Consider the following 17,504-nt stretch of genomic DNA (forward strand, 5'->3'; position numbering starts at 1 on the left):
CCTGCAAAGGCAGCTACAGGTATTCCTGGGTGTGTCTCCGAGTACACCTGCCGGGGCTCTGCTCCATGTAGTCCTGAGGTGGAGTCGCTGAGCCGTGGGCCTGCACATCTTCAACCTGATGAGATTGTTGTTTTCCAAACTGGTGGTGCCCGTTCACACTCTCACCAGCCCAGTGTGGGAGCCCTGGCTGCTTCAAATGTTTCCAACCTTCTATAGTCAGTAGGATCTTACTAGCTATGAGATATTTTGAATTATAACAAGAAAGACATATGCATCTTGGTTCTGATGAGAGTTTTAATTTTTTATTTGGTATCTTATGTGAAGCTAGAACCTCTCCAGCCTGGTCTTCAGTTACCTGCCCTGCTCTGTCTCAGATCCACCAGCCAGGCATGTAACCCCCGGCCTAGGCTGTGGCAGAACCCTCTGCAGGCCGGCCTGAGTTGGCAGCCACTAGGGATACATGTGGTTCCCAGGAGTCTGCTCTGTTTGTTCTCTGACCTGTTTGTACTGCTTCGCACACATGACATCATTCACCACTGACTCCCGGTGCAAATACTGTGTCTGCGCGTTGTCACTGACATCAGTGTGGGCAGTGCAGTGATGCTTGTTATGTATCCTTGGTGTTTTCTTCCTGTAGGGCATGTAAACTACTGATGTACCTTGTCGTCAGTCTTACCCTAGATACACTGAAGTATGATCATTAATTACTATAATCTGATGAACTTTGAGTAATAAAAAAGAGCAATTTCTGTGGAAGGTAAATTGAATAGTTTGGAAATATTCAATATATGTGATCCAAAACGAGAACTTCTGTTGAAAAGGGTTGGGTGAAATAGTTGTAAAGTTTGGGGTTGGAATGGGTTGTCAGTGTCTAGAGGGATTCTGCCATCCAGGTGCCGTGCAGTTAATTAGATTCTTCCCCCACCCTCAGCCTTGAAAGTGGACACCTAGTAATTTTTTTTTACATTTTTTATAAGTGCTAAAGCCATGAAGAGGAAAGGTTGAGGAGCTATTGCCCCATATCCTACTTATTAATGACGATGGGAAGGGTTATCTTCACAAAAGAGACCTGGCGGACAGAAGCGAGCGTCTCCCATAATGGTGCACGTTGACATGACAGGTCTCCCAATGTGATGTACAGCAGCTAAAAATATTTCACCCTAATCTCATTATGAAGAAACCAGGAAATCAGTCCAGACTATGAAACATTCTACGGAGCAGCTGCCCCGAACTCTTTGTTCACAAATGTAAATGTCTGAACAGCAACAAAAATTGGAGGATACTTCATTCAAGAGTACTGTTGAGATTTGACAAATAAGTGAAAAACTTTATTTGTGGTGGAATAGTGCAGAATACATCATTTTAAGGATATTGGGGGAAACTGGGGAAACTGTGTGCTGAATCTCATGTGTGTAAATGATATTGTGGTTTTGTAGGAGCTCATGTCAATTTGATGCACACTGATGCATTTTGGGTGAAGTGTCTGCTACAATTAACCCAGCTGGCAGTGGGGCCCATGCCCTTTCATGCTCGTTGCAGTATCCGAGGGTGCTTGTTTCACGTTCAATACTAGATGTAATGCGTAAATGATAACTTTTATTGTGGTTCTGTGATATTATCTGCAGAAAAATATCTAATTTTCAAAAGAGCAAAATGCAGCCGTGGGTACATTGTTCTCTGTCATTAATTCTAAACCTTTTCTTTCCAATGGTTGTGAGGCAAACATTTGTTAGAGGGTGTTGAGAATCTTTCACCTTGAAGTATAGGTAAGTGTTTTTGAAAACTTGACCAATATGATGGAAGAATAGTTCACTTTTGATCAGAATACAGTGTGCTATCACCTCTTGTTAGTCTTCCCTAATTTCACAGTTGAGAAGTGATTTTTCTTGGGGGAGTTCTGCTCAGTATCACAGTGAGAGATGGGAAAGAAGCCTGTTAAGACAGATTAAAAATATTCATGATTTTTGCACAGCCTTCTACAATCCACAATTATAAGCATTTGAAAATGTTTAAATAAAACATAAGTATTAATGAACATGTTTTGTTTGCATTTTGTGCAAGAAATTGTTCCTCTAGAAGTTCTTTTCTTTTCTCCAGTATTTCTCTTGTGTGTGCTACTTCACTTACTTCGGTTCTGTGACCAGTGAGCCCCTACCTGGAGTTCGTGTGCCGCTGAGATGGGATTTCAAGCAGCATTCCTTTCTCTTTTCCGTCCGTTTAACTTATGAGATAAACCAGGAGTCACAGATAGAATGCTATTAGCTATTTTTATCAAATGATAACAAAATATGTGCAGGGCCTAGACTGCCGTATTTCTGGTTATTAATAAGAAATCCAGGGAGACATCTGTACTTTTCTGGGAAGAGAAGGTGATTGATGGCAGCACTTAGCAGCCGCTGTAAATGCTGATTGCGATGTCAATTCTGTCTTCTCATGTCTGATTCAATAACTGTGTCGGCCCGGCTATACTGGACCTAAATTTCCGGGATGAGTTAAGTGAATGGGAATTATTTACCTCCTTAAAAACGTCATTAGGGTCAGGCAGGGCAGCTCACGCCTGTAATCCCAGCACTTTGGGAGGCTGAGGCGGGTGGACTACATGAAGCCAGAAGTTCAAGACCAGCCTGGCCAACATGGTGAAACCCTGTCTCTACTAAAAATACAAAAATTAACCAGGCATGGTGTCACATGCCTGTAATCCCAGCCACTCGGGAGGCTGAGGCACGAGAACTGCTTGAACCCAGGAGATGGAGGTTGCAGTGAGCCAAGATCATGCCACTGCACTCCAGCCTGGGGGACAGAGTGAGACTCCATCTGAACAACAGTAACAAGTCATTAGGAGAGAAAAGTGGAATAACGGGCAGCGCCTAGTGGCAGGGTCTGCGGCCTGGGGCTACCCCAGGAAGGCAGCGTGTTCCACAGTGGGTGCCCTGGCAAACAGCCTGCTGCTGGGCCCAGCATGATGAAGACAGCCCAGCCACCCAGAGCGCTAGGCAGGGAGACAGGCGGCTGAGTTGCACCCTGATGGAATATTGATGACATGCGAGTTTAATTATAGTGCTTGCCTGCTGAATGTGAAAAGGCTTCCATTATTCTATAGTGATTAAGATGGAGCCTGAAAGTCTCAGTACAATTCACCACTACCAGCATCTCTTCCATGATCTCTGGGCCCCGTCTGAAATTACTAAGGACTCAACTGTCGCCTAGCGGGGGGAACACAAGCAGGTCACCTGCTAGGATTTTAACAATAAGGGATCAGAGTCGAGTTGGTCAGAGGGTGCTCTGACACTGACAAATGTGCACATTGGTTTTCAGTGACATAAAGATCATTATGGACAAAAATAGGACATAACTTGATTAAGTCAAGAAATGTGTCCAGTTCATGGTTGCACCATCGAGAAGACAACCTCCATGTGGTTTTTCCTAAGTTCCCTGAAGAGAATAAGGTGCAAACGATCAAACTACTCATGGGAAACATCGAAAGGAAAACAGGTTAATTTATCTTGTGTTGAAGACTACGCATTTTCAGCCATCCTTTGGGTAAAACTAGTTTTACACTTCCCAAGGACAGTTAATTTAAGATTCTGAATAAAATTGTGAACTGGGAAAGAGAGCTGGAATATGAAATGCATAGGGAAGCGAGTTCGTGGTGAGATGCTTTAAAAGAAAACAATAGCAAATAAAGAAGAGAAGATATAACACTCCCGAATGGCTCGTGACACATGTAATGTGAAGGTGTTTTTCTTCTATGAGATAATCAGAAGCTCTATCCTCTGACTTTTACTCTTCATATGTGAAGATGTTCAAAAAACAGTATTCTCATCATGTCTATTTTAACATTCTTAAATTCTTCTAGCACTCAGTGGCGTTGAAAGTCTAGTAGCAGAAGTAAAGAAAGGGCTAGCGAAAGCATGGCAGTGCCGAGAACTCACTTGGAGAAGGCGGACACTCCTGCATCCCGACTCCATGTTGTCAGCCGTTGGGAGGCACAGTGCGGCGTGCGTCCACAGTGTGTGCATGCCTGAATACATACAAGAGCAACAACTTACACGTGGATTCCTCAGGTGTGATATCCTTCTCCAAATGGAATCAGAGGGAAAGCTCTGATGAAGTATGAGATGGAAGAGTTGATGATGTTGTATATGTGCCTGTGAGCCACACATCAGTGCATAAACACCATCGTCATCAGATCGAAGCATCCCGTGTAAGGGCTGCTGTCATCTTTACAGATTCTAAATAAGATTAGTGGCATGTGGCACATTTAATCACTGCCAAAGGATGTCACTAACACTTCAAAGTGAAAGCTAAAGTGCTTCAAGGAGATTTTTCTCTTTGATAACGACCTTTGTAGCTTTCCTTGGATTTCCGCTGTCTTCCCGTGAAGAATTGTCTGCTTCTGAAAAATGTTAAGCTAAGCAACAAAAGAGCCCAGTGGGTATTACAAACCCATTGCCAAGTTTAGAAATACATAAAACACCAATCAACTGCAAATCTCTGATTTTATTGCTTGTAATAACCTGTTTTTTAGATACTCTTACATAATCCTATGCATTGAGATAATTGCATAATTTGGTTAAAAAAATCTTTGAATTGCTGCCCACATGATCCAACACTTTTCTGTACTTGCTGAATTGTACAAATGCTTGCAGATGGAGCCTGTAGAAGTAGAGAATATGTTCTGCTTTTCACCAAATTATATATATATGATATAACTATAAGATAAAGTAGAAAATACCAATTTTAAACTGAGAAACCTGGGTTCTTATCTAAATTGTGATCCTCACATACCGGAGTGATCTGAGCAAGGTGCTGACATTTTCGGGTTGACAGCCTGGCTTCCACAGCTGGACGGGCAGGGCCTGGGTAGGGTAACATGACCACATGACGGGGCAGGTCCTTGCAGTCAGGGGACCTTTGCATGGAGCTGTCCATGGCCATAATTTTAGGTGCTGAAAACAATTTTAAAAAATGATCTATTCATATGTTCAGGTTCAAAGTATTAAACCCAACCACCTTGAGCCTCATGGGTTCTGTTCAGCCACCTCAAATCCCTCTTACCTGCCCAAATGAGACCTGCAGTATTCAGGGTTCCAAGAAGAGCCTTTCTTACAGATGGCTCTGGAAGTAAAAAATCACTTAGAATTTCAGCCAGGACTGGAGACAGAGAGAGAACCAAGTGAACTTGAAGCCAACAATTTGAGCTTTCCTGAACCAGTAGAATGCCACCTACTTGGGCAAGCCTGACTCAGTTCACCCTCACACACAACACTGCAAGAATATGGATGCCACTGGCTGGCCCTCGTGAAGGCAGGACACAGGCCTGAACAGTCGTCATCATTTCCTGACCCGGAAGTGATGGCCATGAAGAGGACGATGAACATGGACCCCCCTCCCTCCCACCTCTAGCCTAAAGTGATGGCTGTGAAAAGAGGATGGTGAACATGGACCCCTCCTCTCTCCCACTTCTAGACAGCTGGAGAATGCCCCCTCTTCTTGCTACCCCAGTTCCTGGTGCAAATTAAATGCTAGTATTGTTTCAATGTCTATGAATAAGAATGTGGTGATGAAAGGCTTCCTGTGGGAGACCCCAAAATAGAAACCCCAGGGGAGGCCTTCTCTCATTCCCTCCGCAGTAGAAAGGGGCTCTGGCTCAGCATCTTGTGGTAGAAGTTAATTGTGCATTTTTTTGTAATTCCCAACAAAACAAATGAGCCTGGTGCTGAGGGAAGTCTCCTCATGGTATATAAATTTCCAGATTTTTAAGGAATGAGAGCCTAATATCACCCCATGTGACATTTCTGAGGCCAGTGTTCTTTTAAGGGTAATAAAGATTTGTTTTAATAAGACTAACTCGGAGACTACTTCTCTCTACCCTCCACAATGACCCACTACCTATCGAGATCATGTTGGGCATGCAATTCTGAAGCTTGTGTTGGCGAGCCCTTTACACCTCTGGTCATGAAAGTTAGCAGAAAGACAGCCTTTACTGAGCACTTCCTGCATGCAAGGCATTGCCCTGGGAGTGGAGGTTGCATGAATGAGTAAGGTATAATTCCCAAAGAATTATTATAGTAATAATTCTTCATTACCCTTAAAAGACCAGTGGCCTCAGAAATGTCAGATACGGTGACACTAGGCTCTCATTCCCTAAAAATCTGGAAATTTATATACCATGAGGAGGATTCCCTCAGCACCATGCTCATTTATTTTGTTGGGAATTATAATACATAGCATAGGATTCAACAGGGAGGATAACCCGGAAACAGATTCTAGTTAGAACCCAAGTTATAATGCAATAGTTATAAAGTGCTCAGGGTTTCACAGGAGAAAAAAGTTTTTTCCTAATGGGAAATGAGGAACTGCATGAACAAAGGTCCTATTTGAGTTTGGACTTAAAAGATGCATAGACTGTCTAAGAAGAAGGAAGAGGGGAGGGCAGGGGCAGGAGTGCAGACTGGTGCGGGGGCAGGAACGTGAGGGGCAGATGTGGAAATAATACCTGGTCCTGCTGGGTTTGGGGTGGAGCCGACTCTGGGTGGTGCAAGATGAAGCTTGAGGCTGGTGTGACAAATGAGGCCACACTTGGAATGGCAGCTTGAATTTATTGAGTGACATTTTGTGGTACAGATGATAGAAGGGCAGAGCAGTGGAGAGGGATAATGTGTTGGTAAGATATTGACTAGACTGGAGCAGGGGCAAAGGAAGGAACCCACTAGTAGGGCTGGCATGAGGTGCCAGTGGCCTTAGAGAGACAGGTGAATTGGTGAGACGGTGCGAGGTGGATTCTAAGGGCCTGGGTGATGGGTGAAATGCCTAAGGGGGGTGAGGAGAGACAGAGTGAGATGCTTCCTGTGCCAGGCACCCATGTTTTGAGTCGGATAGTCACAGATGGTCGATGCCATCCCAAAGTTGAGGACCTCAGGATGAGATGCAGATGCCAGAGTAATTACTGTAATACAGATCGGAGTGATGCGCAGATGGAGCTGGCTGCAGAGCTGGAGACAGGATTCCAGCTAGTGAGAGAGGGTAGAGCTGGAAACAGTAAGAAGTGAGCTACGTGGCGGTGATGGGTGAAAATACTAAAATGGCGAGTCATTCAGGAATACACGAAGTCACTCACTTGTTCAATCCAGAAACATTTATTAAATGCCTGTCCTCTTCCCACGCCAGCTGCCTGTTTGTCAAATGAGACATGGCTTCTGCTCTCAAGTAATTCTTGCCCAGTCTCAGGTACAAAAGCAAATTGTGCAGCAGTTGTATATGGTAAGATAGGGCTGTGCACAATGTTCTCCAGGCCCTCAGAAAAAAAGCATAAAAATCAGGGCGTGAGGAGATGTGTGTGCATGTGTGTGTGTGTGCATGTGTATACATGCATGTATGTATGCATACTGTGTGCATGTGTGTATGAACATGCGTATGTGTGTGTGTAAGCATGTGCATGTGTGTGTGAGCATGTGCGTGTGTGTGCATGTGTGCATGAGCATGTGTGTATGTGTATGTGTGTGACCATGTGGATATGTGTGTGCATGGGTGTGTGTAAGCATGTACATGCGTGTATGTGTGTATGAGCACGTGTGTGTATGAGCATGTGTGTGAGCATGTGTGTGTGCATGTGTGCATGAGCATGTGTGTGTGCATGTGTATATATGAGCATGTGTGTGTGTGCATGTGTGCATGAGCATGTGTGTATGTGTAAGCATGTGCATGTGTGTATGAGCATGTGCATGTGTGTGCGCATGTGTGTCATGCGTGTATAGCGTGCATGTGTGTGTCATGTGTGTATAGGAAGCCTCCTGGAGAAACTTAAGCAAAGTTTCAAAGGATGAGAGGAAACTGGCTAAATGGTGGGGCTATTCTTCAAATGTGCTACATTTGGATAATTTAAAAGAGTTCCTGTTAGGGAGCGGTATGGAAAGAGGTGGAACGGGCATGTGGAACCTTGAGTGAGATGTGAACTTTATCCTTAAAAGTACAGGAAATTATTGCTGGTGTAGAGTAGGGAAGGGCTTGACCAGACTTGAATTTTCAAAACAGTGATGCGGACAGATTGGGGAGGAATCCTGGAGGCCCACACCCCTACTAGCAGAGAACTGCACTAACCTGGCAAGAAGAGATGAAGCCATAGCCTCAGGCCATTGCGGCCATGGGGAGGAGGCAAGTGATCCTCCTTGTGTGGTGATTGAGCAATCAAATGCACAGGATGCAAAGTGTGGATAAGGGGCTGGGCTTGGGAGGGCTGTGAAAGGGGAGAAACCAGGATGATTTGAAGAACTGTGATCTTGATGACATCAGTGTCATTTACTGAGAGGGTTAGAGTAAAAAAAAAAAAAATAGAACACTGGGGCAAAAAGATGGTGAACTGGGAGACTGGCATGACTCAGAACGATTTCTGGCACGTACTGATACACCGATATTTGTGGAATAATTCTTCCCTGGCAGTGCCTAGGGGACATCCCCAGAGGCTTTGGGACTTGTGGCTCTGAACTGGGGTGGGAGGTCTGGAGGGCTGGGCATCAGCCTGGAGAAAGGACAGAGTGGGAATGCGAGGAGCTGAGGGAGGAGTGGTGGCTGAAGGCATGCAGGGGAGCCGCTCTCACAGAGGCCCACACCCACCATGGCCTGAGAAGCAGGAGAACTTGCTGGAGAGGGGAAAGGGGCCTGAGTTAGAATGGAGCAGGGGATGCCTACCTCTGAGATCTCAAAGGAGATTCAAAAGGGGTGAGGACAAAAGGGTTTGCTTGGTAGGAGTTAAGGATCCTAGGAGCTGGAGGGGGCTCAGGAGTTCACTTCTTTGGGGTAAGCTCTGGTGTGAGGAGCCCCCTGGTAAAACGATGAAGGTCCCTGAGAGCTGCACTGTGGCCCAGAAGGGCCAGGCTGGGACACGGGTGACCCCAGGGAGAAGCGTGTCAGGGGCCCCAGCTGAGGCATGAGGCTGGACCATGTCTTCCTGGCAGGGCACTCGCTTTGCACAGACACAATGTCATGAATGAAAGAAGACTCCAGGCTGACCTTGGCTGGCTCCTCCGTGGCCCAGGACTAATCCTGTAAACTTCAGTGTTGCTGACTGGTTTGTCCAGTCCTAGGCTTGGCTGGTTGTGTTCTCTTTCAGGGCCTCTTGGAAGGTTTGGCTCTCAGGGCAAAGGCTGTGTGGGTCCAGGGGGACTCTCTGCTGCCTGGGTCTAGACTTCCCCTCCCAGCCGCCGCTTCTGTTGGGCAGCCAAGGTGTCAGAGGCTGGCCCATGTGGAACTGATCGAGAGATTCCACGTGATCTGCGAGACTGAAATAGATGCCCTTTGATCAACTGAGATGGGCACTAAGGTTAAGGAAACCAAGCCACCCCCGGGTCATGGGTTCAGTGCTCAGGGACCATGGCAAATTTCCCAATTCCTACAGCTAAATTCCCTAACAATAGGACCTATCAACTCCAATTTACAACCTGACCACTACAACTCTAATTGCACAGAGGACCTGCCCTAGAAGCAAACATTTTGTTCTAACGAGCGACTACAGACCCAGGCCCGCTTTGGCAGCTTTGAGGGGCATGCACAGATTGTCTTTGCCTCCTTTAGTTCACCTTCTGACAATCAAGTTTCTCCAGATGCAGCCAAATGTCCATTGGGAGGCAAAATAATCTGTGGTTAAGTTGAAATGTTGACACATGTAAACCATAATTTGAGTTTGCAAAACTATGGCAAAGTTAATGCTACTGTTTAATTCATACATTTACTTATTTAGAGCTAAAAATGAATTGTTATGTGCCAAAATCTCTGTCAACAACACTGACTATAATGGGCTGGGGCCAGGCTTCCTGGAGCATCCCCCGTCTCCAGGTGGATCCGGAGAAGTGGGGGCACATTCCCATGAGGATGGCAGGGCTGCCTCCTCAAGGTCCTGTAACCCAGCCTAGGAACCAGGACAGACCTCTCAGGAGTGGAGTCTGAGCCAAGGCCTAGGAGAGGGACAGAGGTGAGCAGGTTGAAGGGAGAGGAGGGGAGGTGGAGAGTTTGTGACTGGCAGAAGGAACAGGGTGTACCAGTGCTTAGGGGAAATATATAGAAAGCGGCTGAACAGAAACTCCAACCCAAGTGTTCTGACCCCATTCTCAGTATTATTTTACTTCAACAGGTTCCCCCACACGGTTAGTAATTCAAAAACTAATGTTGTGGCTCTGATTCCAGCTCCATAATTTATCTTATTGGCAGCCTGGTCACCCTTTGCCATTCTTCATATTGAAAGGTAAATACTTGCAGATGCTATTATGCATCTTGTTACATTTTCAAGTCTTTATCAAATAGGAAACTTTAATAGCTAGCTTTAAAGGATGCGTAAGTAGTTTCGTTCATTTTCTAGGTCTGCCATAAGACAGCATTACAAACTGGACAGCTTAAAATAATAGGAACTTGTCCTCCCACAGTTTTGGAGACCAGAACTCCAAAATCAGGGGTGGGCAGTGCCTCACTCCCTCTAAAGGCTGTAGGGAAGAATCTGATTCATGCCTCTTTCCAGCTTCTGGTGTTGCCAGCAATCCTTGGCGTTCCCTAGTTTGGAGATGCCTCACTCCAATCTCTGTTTCCTCCTTCACCAGGCATTCCTCTGTGTGTATGTGTCTCTCCTTATTAGGACACCAGTCATATTAGATTTAGAGCCACCCTAATCCAATTATGACCTCATCTTCACTTGATTTCATTTGCAAAGACCCTATTTCCAAATGAGGTCATGTTCACAGGTACTAGGGGTTAGGACTTCAAGGTATCTTCTTGCCAGATGCAAGTAAGCCACAGCACTCGTTATGTTAATGCTACATGGACATCACAAGCCCCTAGGCTGTAATTTCTCTCTCTCTTTTTTTTAAATATGTGTGGGCCCTTATTTAAAATATGTCTAAGCCAAAACACATTTGCAATATACCTTCATGTCTGCCACTTAAGTCAGATCCTTCCCTGAGAAGACCTGGAGGTTTAGCTAAAGCAATTCCTCCTGGAAAATGATGATAGGATTGGAGCCTCAAACTTCCTGAAAAGTTACCAGAATCTCCAGCCAGTTGTTCCCAGAAGGACATGTAATCACAAGAATAACTGGAAGAAGTGATGTCATGGACTGGGGAAGGAGGCACAGTAAATGGGATGCACATTGATTTGAAGAAATGTGGACTTTTCCCTGTGTTGAACTTCAGGATGTACCATTGTGAATATAACATCTGTGCCCTACTAGATAATTCTCTTTCTTTTCGTTTTTGAATAGTACATATTGTATGCTCTTAGCAAACCTAAAAATAGTATTTAGAGTTCCTGACTTATTGCCTCAGTTGCCCAAGGTTAGTGCTAATTACTGGCTTAAAAAGAAGAAAAGGGAAGGAGAGGAGAAGAGGCAGAGGGAACCAATTGTCACAAGTTAATTCTCATTCTGCACTTCCATCCTGTGGCACAAAGTACATGTCAAAAAAGCAGTAGTGGCCATCTGGCTGCCAGTTCAGTGACTGCTTTCATTCCTCTATCCATTCAGCAAATATTTGTTCTAAGTAGATTAGCCATCAGTAACAGGTACTGTGTATAGTGGTTTGCCAAGGAGACACAATTCCTGCCCTCACAGGGTTTACAGTCTAATAAAAGCATTAATTAAATGCTCACACACATACACCTAAGTAAGTATTCCCATCTAAGAAATTCCTAGTATCTTGAGAGCATCTACCAGGGCACCTGACTAAGTCTGGGGGTCACAGAGAGCATCCTTGAAGGAGTGACATTGGAGGTCAGAATTTTAGGAGGATTCAGTATTAATCTTGGTAAACAAAAGTGAAGGCAGGCACCACATCATCCAGATGACAGTAGCAAGATATACAATGGCCCAAGACATCTATCGAGATGAAATATTTTCTAAATAATAATGGATTTGTCAATTTCTCCTTTTGGTTTTGTCATTTTTTGATTAACATATTTTGAAGCTATATTATTTGGTACATGTAAGCTTAGAATTATTGTATCTTCCTGGTGAGTTGAAACTTTCATCAATATATAGTGCTTTTTCTATATCTATGAATGCTTTTTGTATCCTATGTATGGCATTAATATTACTTCTTTTCATTGCTATTTGCATGATGTGTCTATTTCCATTACTTTATTTGAAACTTTTTATGTCTCGTTATATATGTTTTTCTATAACTACATTTATTGTAAACCTATATGGCACTCTTTGTCTTTTAACTAGAGAGTTTAGCTCATTGACATTTACTTTATTTTTTTACATATTTTGATTTATTTCTATTTAGGTCATATATGGTCTGGGATTTTATTTTGCCTCACTTATAAACTACAAATTAGCCTAATACTAGCTACTGGAAGAATTGGTGGATATTGGAAGATCAGAGATAAAGGACATTTTAATTCAAGGAACAGAAAATGGCTTGAGTATCATATTTGCATAGGACTCCTTTGCCCCCCAGATCCTATGGGGGCCTAGATGGATTCTATGTTTACAGTAAAACTGCATCTCAGTTGAGGAAAGCTGAGCTTGGGGAACCTGGTATTTTGTAACAAGAGGTCAGCAAGCCTGCTTTTGTCTTGGAGGAAGATGTTACCTCATTTCCCAAGGTTGCTCACTGCAAACACAACACTGAGCAATGACCTGGGTTAACAGTGGTCAGTGCCTGACATTCCTCACATACTCAGCAAGAAGGTGCAGCGACGCTCAGGGCCCATGGCGGTGGCCATTCCCAACACTTGGTATTTTTTTACTTATCCTACTTTTTCCAAGTGTGTTTTTTCCTGCTTTCTTAACATTTGAAATTTTTTTCTTGTTCTATACTTTGACCACTATTAGTTTGGCAATTACACATTGGATTTATATTCCTTTAATTGATTGCTTTAGAAACTTTAGCATGTATGCTTAACTTTAGCATGTATGTTTAGCCAATCTATTGAATTTTTGTCTAAAGGTAATCAAGCCTGTTTATCTTCAGAAAAATATGAAAATAAGAAGGTTTTAACTGATCACTGTCAGTTAAGACTTCAATTCCAACTTAAGTCCACAAATTATGCAATACACAAATGATTTACTTTTATGCAGCCCGTGTGTGTCTAGCTTTACCCACACAGTTTCATTGGAAGTAAATTTTCTTTGATTGTTTACTTGGAAATGTCTTTGTTTTGCCCTTGTTTGTGAAAGATTTTTTTTTTTTTGTAGGACAGAGAATTCAAGGTTAACGTTATTTTCTCTTAGCACATCGCATATATTATTCCACTCTCTCAGCTTCCAATATTGCTGTTGAGATGGTAGCTGACAGTAATTAACATTCACTTGTAGAAAAGGTGTCTTTTCTTCTGGTTGCTCTGCAGAGCTTTTTTTTTTTTTTTTTTTTTTTTTTTTTTTTTTTTTTTTTTGGTTTTTGGTATTTCAAAGATTTAATATGATGTATTTAGGTATTGTTTTCTTTTCCTTGAATCCTCCTGGGGGATTTGGGGGTTTTTATAAATATGAAGATTGGTATATTCTATCTACTCTGAAAAATTCTGTAGTATTGCCCCACCTCTTTGAATAGTGCTTTTCTATTTTTCTTTGTTTCTTCTGTCTCATTCTAATAGTCAGAGGCATGCTGGATTTTTCTTCTTCTATCTTCCATATTTCTTAACCCCCCTTTCATTTTTCCTGTATTTCTTTCTCTCAATTATCATCAGAGCCAACCTTTCTTTTACTAACTCTTTCTTGGACTTTGTCCAAACTGCTGTTTAATCAATCTACTGAATTTTTATTTTTATTTTTTTTTGTGACGGAGTGGCTGGAGTGCAGTGGCATGATCTTGGCTCACTGTAACCACCACCTCCCACGTTCAAGCAGTTCTCCTGCCTCAGTCCTCTGTGTAGCTGGGATTACAGGCGTACACCACTACACTGGTTGATTTTTGTATTTTTAGTAGAGATGGGGTTTCGCCATGTTGGCCAGGCTGGTCTTGAACTCCTGACCTAAAGTGATCCACCCACCTCGGCCTCCCAAAGTGCTGGGATTATAAGCTTGAGCCACCACACCCGGCCCATCTATTGAATTTTTTATTTAAATTATTATAGTTTCAATTTTGAAGTTTTGCTTATTTTTACAAATCTGCTTGGTCATTTTATAATCTCTTGTTTTCTTGCAATGCTTCAACCTTCCTTGTTGTTTTTCAAATGTATTGAACACACATAGTTTATATTATTTATACAAATTCCTAACCTTTGCTATCTGTACAGGTCTGATTTTGGAATTTGTTGTCTCTACTGACTCTTGCCCACAGTTTGTATCTGTGATTATTTAGTGATTTATGTTTGCGAGCTCATGCCCCTTAGAATTTTCCATTTAAACTGTGAGACATGTTTAAAGCATGTTCTTTCTGATTGTACTTACGTTTGCCTCCGCCTGGTCCTCCATGTGCTACCGATCTGGAATCTCTAAAAACTAAAAGTTTGGATTGGAGTTTTTCAGGCCACACTAGGAGTGAGGATTTTGGCTTCCAACTGGCTGAAGTGTGAGCTGCAGAAGTCTGAGAGGGCAGTTTTTACCCCTTGCTCTTTTCCGCACTCCCACCTGAAGAGGCAAGCCTCCTTCACAGTGATGTTCTTCCAGGGTCACGCCCTCCAGTCTGTTCTATGGGAATGCCGACTCGGATCCGACCCCACACCCTGCTTGGCACCCCGCTGAGCCTCTGGTCTAGATGACAGAGACTCACATTAGCCTGCAGGACAAGCACTGCTCAGAACAGTGCTCGCTCTCACAATATCTCCTTATCCTCATGTTTTGCCTGCGTTTATTCTTCCCTGCTTACTATCGGACCAGCCACACTTCATTAGAAAAGATTTCCCCCTCGTTTTATCGCGCATTCTCGGGTGTTCTGGGAAGGCTCTCTCTGCATACGTGACCCAGCAGGTTGCCGAGAACACGGAAGAGCCGAGCGGAGCCGAGCGGGGAAGGGCGGCGCCGCCTCCCAGCCCCAGCTTCCTCCTGAGCTCCCCTGATGAGGGGAAGGGGAGACGGCACCACAAGGCGCACCTCTCCTGGGGCTGCCACACCTGCTATTCTCAGCTCCCAGTCTGGCTTTTATGTGTTCATCAAGTTCTCATCTCTAGTAGAGGTATTTAGTGCCTGAAATATTATAGGCGTTTATGAAATATTTTTAAACAATGAAAATTTCTTGCTAAAACAAATCTAGCAAAGACTTTACGTTCTCCTTTGTACCCATGCCAGATCTGGAGAAATTTTTCTATGATGAGGGTTTTTTTTTCTTTTTTAAGCTACAGAAATCCTTCCTGCTATAGTTGTAACCTGTTTCCTCTTTCCTGCTAACTCCCTTCCTTTTGAATTCCTCTATAATTTATGTATAGGCTTGGAAAAGTCCTTTATTTCCCGGTTAACCTCTTAGAGCCTCAGCATCTTCGCTGCATAAGGGGGTTCACTGTGTCTGTTTCTTAGATAACCGTGTCACAGAAATAATAATGTAGACCAAAGCTCTTCCTAATTAGCAACCCACTGAAAATAATCCTAGTAATGTCTGTTTACAAACATGCATGTAACACTACGGACAGTTGCTTCTCTAAAGTATTTTAACGTTGGTGTGAGAGAAAGGGGAACCCAAAGTTTTAATACAGCACAGTGAGCAAATTAGAGGATCCCAGGAGAGACCCCAACAGGGCCTGAGGGGTGGAGGGATCTCCGTGTGGCTTCCTGCAGCAATGCTCGGTCTGGAAGATGCTGGAAGGAGACGTGGCCAGTGGGCAGAGGCAGAGCAGGCAGGAAGGACAGCCGTGGCCACTGCGTGAATGATGTCATGGAGACACCACAGTTCATCTTCTCAGGAGTAAGTCAGTGGGGCAGGAGCAGAGGCTGCGCCCTGGGGGAAGGAGAAGAGGCAAACGCAATGTGGAAGAAGGCCTGGCCAGGAAGAACAGTCTGAGGCTTCCAAGCTTCTAAGCTCTGGAGCTATGCATGCCCTGGGGTAACTGAACCAGATTCACTTCCTTTAGCCAGTAATTACTACTTTCTGGCAAGAGCTGAGGAGGGCCCACGCTGTGTTATGGAGGGCAGGGTTGGAAAGAAGGCAAGACGGGGAAAACATGTAGAAGGTACAGTTGACAAATCTCAGTAACTAGACAAGTAGGGAATAAGGACGTGTCAGGAGGTCACGGTAAGCCTTGCCTTCTGGTTTGGGCAGCGAGGCACATGGTCATGCCTTGCATAAGACAATACAGTTTAATAGGGGAGTTTTCAGATAAAAATTCTCATATTTGGGAGTCAACTCTCTTCCCAGCCATTTCATTAATTTTCTGTGTGAAACGCTAGGATGTCTACGAATAACTCTGTAGAGCACCTTACAATTTACAAAGCGCTTCCACATATTGGTTTAACTGCATGAAATTGCTGTTTTCATAGGTGACGACCTAGTGAGAAAAGGGTTGGTGTTTTTTCCTCTTCTTCCTCCCTCTTCATCCTAGAGCAGGCTTTTTCAACCTCACCATCAACATTTTTAAAAACAGACTTTATTTTTTAAGAGCCATTTTAGGTTCGCAAACAAACTGAGCAGAAGGAACAGAGACTACTGACATTTTTGATGGGCGAGTCTTGGTAATGAGCCTGTCCTGTACACTGTAGAGTGTTCAGCAGTGCCCGGCCTCAACCCACGAGATGCTGGTAGCCCCACCCAGCTGTGACAATCAAAAATGTCTCCAACACTGCCACATGTCCCCTGGGACCCATCCTCCACCATCCCAGAACCACTGTTCTAGAGACTCAGAGAATTTCAGCCAAAGTCAGGTCATAGGATCTGAACGGCGGGTAGAAATTTAATTCAAGATATTTTACTTCCCAGTGTACAGTCCATCACGGGCTCCTGCTTACCACAGTCGTTTTTAGATCCGTCTTTCGCCTGTCTCCAGCTACACCTAATTTGCTCTTTAATAAATGGTACACATGCTCAGCTATATGTAATTCGTGTCAAGTACTCTGTTTTTCCATTTCAAGAGCGACGTTGTTCATTTTTTTATCTACTTGGTCACTTTGAGTCTCGTCTTTAATTGCATTTTCATTTCTTGCTTTTATTTCCTTAAGCTTGTCAAATTTGACATTCACTGCTGTCCCCTGGATGGTCCAGTGGCTGGAGGCTACTCACAGCCGAGTCTGCGGCTGGCTGTCTTGCGGGCTGTGCTCCTGACTTCAGCGTTCTTGTGGATTTTGCACACAGCGACTGTGAGCTTGCGCTCCTTGGAACTGTGTCTGAGGGAATTCTTTGAAGCCTGGCTTTAGTGCAGATTCCTCTAGAAAGCATTTGTGATGGTTTCTGCTAGGCACCTGGGGCAACAACAACTCAAGACCACTTTAAATTGTCAGCCGGAGTTGGTGCTGCTGTTTTCACACAGGCTGGTGAACCGAGGCCGTGCCCCTGTGCGAAGGCTGGCTATGGCCACAAACTCCCAGGGGATTTCCCATGCTCCTGGCCCCCTGCTTAGCCAGTGTTCAACCACGATTCCTCATCCAGGGGGTTATG

The 17,504-nt window shown here is 44.0% G+C and overlaps 1 protein-coding gene across 1 annotated transcript in view; it reads left to right on the plus strand.

Annotated features, from left to right (window-relative positions):
• The window catches only part of RPS6KA2 (ribosomal protein S6 kinase A2), a 356,259-nt gene that overhangs the window by 117,646 nt on the left and 221,109 nt on the right, over nucleotides 1-17,504 (plus strand). The window lies entirely within an intron of this gene.

Source organism: Rhinopithecus roxellana, chromosome 4, assembly GCF_007565055.1.
Source record: "Rhinopithecus roxellana isolate Shanxi Qingling chromosome 4, ASM756505v1, whole genome shotgun sequence".
In the NCBI taxonomy this organism is placed as follows: domain Eukaryota; kingdom Metazoa; phylum Chordata; class Mammalia; order Primates; family Cercopithecidae; genus Rhinopithecus; species Rhinopithecus roxellana.